This window comes from Rhyacophila brunnea, unplaced genomic scaffold (genome assembly GCF_057557595.1).
Source record: "Rhyacophila brunnea isolate RB1 unplaced genomic scaffold, BYU_Rbru_1.0 scaffold_2, whole genome shotgun sequence".
NCBI lineage: Eukaryota > Metazoa > Arthropoda > Insecta > Trichoptera > Rhyacophilidae > Rhyacophila > Rhyacophila brunnea.
In genome coordinates, this window is record NW_028232859.1 from 49041238 (window position 1) to 49047365 (window position 6128).

A 6128-nucleotide genomic window follows, 5' to 3' on the forward strand; every position below is an offset into this window, starting at 1 on the left:
TATTTTATTCGGTTATTTTTGAATAATTGCAACAAACGAATAGGACAATCTGATCAAAATATTTTTTTTAATTTTTAGATATACTTTATGTAATATTTTAATTGCGTTTTAATGAGGTTTTTGTTAATTAACATGTTTTAATTACTATGCACCAGGAGGTGGCGCCTCTAACGGCGAAAAGTGGCGATTATATTTTCAATAAGATTTGAATTGGTGTGCTTTCTAATTGCAGTAAACTTATTTTTATGAGCATCGGAAACACGTACCTATAAGATGAATAATTCATTCCTGACGAATGGTGGTGTTTTGTTGGATGGTTAGTGCCAAGTTTAGAAAAGTCCCTCAAACTACGATTTAAACAAAAGAAACATAATTTATTTTATTACGAATCTTCTGAAACAATTTGAGAAATTTATGTTAGCATTTACATTAAGCCGTTATCTCATTTGAGCAAACATTCATCAGTCGATTTCAATACACAATGAAAACCACATCCATGGGGAATGTCCTAAAATGGGTACCGTCAAACGGGGTTATTCCGTCTGGTTTTTCGAAGGCGTGTTGATTTGTATTTTCTGACATTTTTTTGTACTACGTATCCATTGTTATGTATGGTTATATATACTTAACTGCAAATATTAAAAATAGTTAATATTATTTATCTACATTCTAAGATATTGATTTTACTGATACAGATATGTAGGCATAATTACACTATCTCGGGGTTATTCCGCCCACTTTTTAAAAAATCCGTCATTATCAGTGTTACGAGGGAACAGCAATGTAGTAGAATGCTGCTGCAGCAATGCTGCAAACATGTTAAATACCATAAACCTTATATATTTATCTTTTTTATGTGTTTTTACAACGTCAACATAAGTAATTATTATAAGGTACTACCAGGTCTATGGTCCACGGATATTTTTATAATAATCTGACAAAATATAAAAAAGTCCGATTGAAATAAAATGCAAAATATAATATATATATACCATTGTTTAAATAATAACTGTAATTATATCATCTGTTTTTAGATTTTTTATTAATATATAATTACAGTGACATCTAGATAAGATGCCTCGAGGATTCATTTAAATTGGATTGTAATTGGAATTCGATTCTGATATAATTTTGACCTATATGCTTTGTAATTCGGGGAATATATTATGGTTCTATGAAATCGAAACTTTTGATGACATCCCCCTTAAGTAGTATCTCAATATACCGGTACAGCATTGACAAGGTAGTGTTTTTCTTACGATGGCATATTTATTATAATATAATATTATGATGTTCCGCTATAGCCCATACTAATATATTATCAATAGGTACGGTTCCTTTTCCTGTAGGTACATGATGTATTTATTTTAGAGAACATAAAGATAGTGTCAATAATTATAAATTAAAAAATTAAAAATCATCCATGCTAACTTCGACGAAATAATCAAAACAGACGATGAAGGAAGCCGCGAAACCAGTGAAAAAAATATGATAATGCCGATAAAAGAAACAATATAATAATTTTTAAAACCCGGGTTTTCAACGATAAATGACATAATAATATGTAATTATGAAATATGTACCCACACAGGTAAAAAATTGTAGATATTTTATGAGGGGATTAAAAATATTTTTCAACGATTACCGTCCCTAAAAATCGTCTTTTTTAAATATAATATAGACTAATAATTAGTATGGTTATATTTTATTTTCATGGAAAATATCTCTAATTTAAAAAATAAATCACATATGAATTAATGAAGTATGTTTGATTGTTGTGCAAAAATTTTGTACAAAGAATAAAAAAATGTAATTTGCAGCATAACACCTATAACTACATCGACGGTGTTCTCGTTAGGTTATCACTCATATTAGTTATTGTAGTACCTATACTATAAGTGCGTTTCCGCAAAAATGTAACATAGTAAATTATACTATAATTTACAGGAAATATGCGTAAAATACTAAAATCTCCAAGGATTTAATATAAATCATTCTTACACCTTTTCGGCATAAAAAATATGCCATTACTAGCACCTTCCTATTCGCTCTTTTCATAGATTTCTTTTGCTCAAACCGAATCAATATGTATCGATCAGTACCATACAGTGGCGCACCCAGGGGGGGCAAGGGGCCCTGGCACCCCCCAAAATGAAAATTATCAGAATGATTTTAAAAATTGAAATTGAAAGCCAATAAACTATACCTTTGGGCTTACACAAATAAAAACACGGCAAAAAATGATTTGTAATAATTATCCAGCACCCTTTTTAGAAAAATTTCTTAGATTTTAATTTCGAAACACTAATGTCAGGTTTTTTTAGAAACCCAATCCCTAATGGAACTGTCAAAAAATTCTCGGTGTCCACCCGAATTCCGGAGTGGTGTAGGTCATGGCCGGGGAGGGCTGACAGGGCTCTAACCTGGGGACCCGGGTTGTGGGGGGCCCGGCGTGTCGGGTTGACCAGATAAGTGAGATAAACACACATCATAAATTAGCTTTAATAGTAAAAAAAATTTAATTTAATTAATAGCCATGAACATTTTCAATTACTTATATAATTGTGCAATCTATTTTTTGATTATTATGTGTCGATACTCGACAGCTCCATTATTAAAGTAGATGTATTAAAAATCGCCAACTATTCACTGTATAAGTACCCTTAATTTTAACTAAAACACAATTTGAAAAACGTTAATATACCTAGAGTTTCACACTGCCATTAATCTTAGCGGTAGGTAGGGGGCCCGCCAAATATCCTAGCCTGAGGGCCCGTTTCAGGATGTGGGAACCATGGTGTAGGTACACCGAATGCAATAGACAAAATACCGATAAATGATAAATTAGGCTGTGAAGAAGAAAAAGAGCCTATAGGACTAATTTAAATTCTCCTCCTTGCCCCCCCCCCCAATATTAAATCCTGGGTGCGCCACTGGTACCATAAAGTAGGACACCCAATAGATATTATGCTTAATGACTTTTTTTTTACAAATCTGACAGTGATTTTGCGTGTCTCGTCTCACATTTTTTACAGTTTAGTAATGATACCGAGTAGCCTTGGAGAAATATTTATTAATTTATCAGGAATAGGACAATTCATATTTTTTTCTGTTACACGTACATATTGGAAACAAAATAACTGCTTAAATAAATTAATATCAGCTTGAATTTCATGCGTGAGTCCGTCACCCCTGTTTGGTGGAAATGTTATGTTGTACTATAATTAAATGAATCTACGCAAAAGACCAGTGACAAACAATTCGAAAGATAATGGTTAACAATTATGCATCACATACTTTGCGTATGCTTTACACTTTTAGAGCAGCCTATAATGTCAACAAAACATAAACAAATTTGTATTTTTAATAAGATTCAAATTATACGTAATTTGTATAGTATCTGCAATCATATTACCTCATTGTCAACATTTACTAATAATGTTATTTCATCTAACACACTGAACAATCGCTAATAAGCATTATAATTGATTTGATTATTTGCACAGGTCTTTATAAACCATATTAGAAAATATGAATGCATTTTATATAGGTAATCGAGAGTTAACCCAACTTATTTATTTGAACTTTTCTTGAAAATAAGTTGTTTAATATTTACAAATAAATGATACTAACCTAAAGATGTCATCTAAAATCATTAAAAATAAAATCGAAAGAAACTATAGAATACAAATACAAAAAGAATATTGAATAATTAAAAACAAACTGGTAACATTTTTATAATATATAATATGTACATATGAGTAATGTAAGAGAGAATAGAAAAAGAGAATAATAAGGAAAGATAAAAGATTTGAAATTCGATTAGTGTCAATTATACAAATAATTACAAAATAAAAAGAACTTTTTATATAGCTACCAAGTTTTTAAATTTTCAGTTGAATCATATAAACTTGACAATACTATGTATTAATAAATCCTTTTTTTGTACTAGATAGAAATACTGAATAAATATAGAATACTGAAATCTCATTTTGACATGTCATATTGATTTACATAGTAACGCACGTAAATATTAATAATTTAGTTGCTAGGACCCCCTTAGCAACCAACAATAATAACTTTCCATACAAAACAGAATTAACTGAAAATGAATTCAATTCTGCTTAAAGATGGCTAAAAGTATTAAAAGAATGCATTGTCATCGTGTTCTGATATATTCTAAAAGTTTCAAATGTCTATCTAGTCGGGAAGTCGGTTAAAAATCGATTGCAAGATTTGGACAAACAAGAAAAAAATTGTACTGGACAAACAAGAATACGAGCTAATAAAAACGTGGTAAAATAAAGGTGAATTATTGAACGTATCAACTATTGAAAAATAACTATCATAACTATTTAAACAAGACCACAGAATAAAGGAGTTTCGTCTAAAATTAGAATCACTCCTCAACTATTAATCGAATATATGGAAAATAAAGTACCTTCAGAGCTTCAGATAAAATACATATGTTCTTTGATGTGTGCATTCAAATTCATCTGATTATCTATTATGATACCCAGGTCAGGTATTTTTTTTAACTAAGATATTTTTCGCAATAACACAAACACCATTTTCCATAGATAAAATAAAGCTTAATATTCAAAATTTTATGGTAGGTATTGATTAATTAAAAGACGTTAAAATTTTAACGCCCACGATGGCCGAGCGGCTTAATCGTCGCCCTATAACGTCGTCGGACCCAGGTTCGAATCCTGGGTCTGGCTAAGTAAATACAAACCTCCCCATAATATGATCTTATTACTATTAGTATCGGACATGGTAAAAAAATGTAAATGATCAATAAATCATTGCAAGACTCAAATTTTAAACCTCGTATTTTTGCGCTAGGTGTCTTTAGTTGGCTGAACATTCACATTAATGTATGCTGAGCTTTCCTCTCTCTGTTAATTATTATTATTCAAATTATATATTCCTATTGCCAATTGATTGTTTCTGCTTCCATGATGTACCTATTAACCAAAATTGAATCTTATTTTCCGAGCCTTTAACAAAGAGTTAAATAATGTTCTCAAATGAACCAGACCCTCCAGTCTGCGATCAATGCGCTAGGATTCAGTAATTATCTGTTATGGCCCTCAATATCCGCTGTTAGATTAACATCATTTTCCATCACTAATACATGACTGACTGACTCTAATTAATACAATCTCCTGCTCTGCACCTTCCACAAGAATGTCTATAATAATTACATTTTCTACACAAGTGATATTTTTTTTCATTGGGGATTATTAAGGCTTCATTAAATAAAGCCCATACCTACTGTATACATATTCCAGCAAAAAATGCACGTGCACAATCATTTGTTTGAACCTTAACGCAGTTCCTCAACTGCATATATTGTTATTAATTTATAATATGTAACAGTCAAAGCCGTATAAACTTGCGCGTTTTAATCGAGATACCATTCTACGAGACCACGCATCACCACTCCCGGTAAAGCAGTAAAAATAAATAGTGATAAATCCATCCATTATAGAATAGCAGAAAAATGTAAATTACCATTATCGGTCCTAAACGGAGCAATTACGCACCCAGATGCTAAATGGTTATTAGTCATTCACTCAATACATCGGGCTCTTGTTCAGGATCACACATTAACTATTATACTTTCGATATTCGTCAAATGATTATTTCCCGACTGCCTTTCTACAAGGCAAGCCTATTTTTCACTCTCTTGAATCTCGTATGTCACTTCTGCTCTTGAGACATTTTTACCTGTTATCGCAAGGAATGCTTTCCAATCCTGGTGTCTTAAAGAATTTGAATTTATATGCGCCTATCAATTATTACCTACGTGGTCGCAGCCATAATCTATTCTGGGTCGGAACCATCTCCTCGTGTCAAGCCTATCAGGCATCATTAGCGAGGGGTGCAAGACTAGTCAATGCGCTCCACAAAGACAAAATAGACATTTTCTTTTATTATTGATTGTATATTTTTATATTTATTTTTCTTCTTATCTCTTGTGAGGCTAATATTTGTTATAACGTAATTTTCATGTTGTGAACGTATTGAATTTAGATTTGTAATGTCCACAATGTTTTTTTTTTTTAAATAAATAAATAAAAGACCACCCACTGACTGTGAGTAGATATTTTTTTAATACC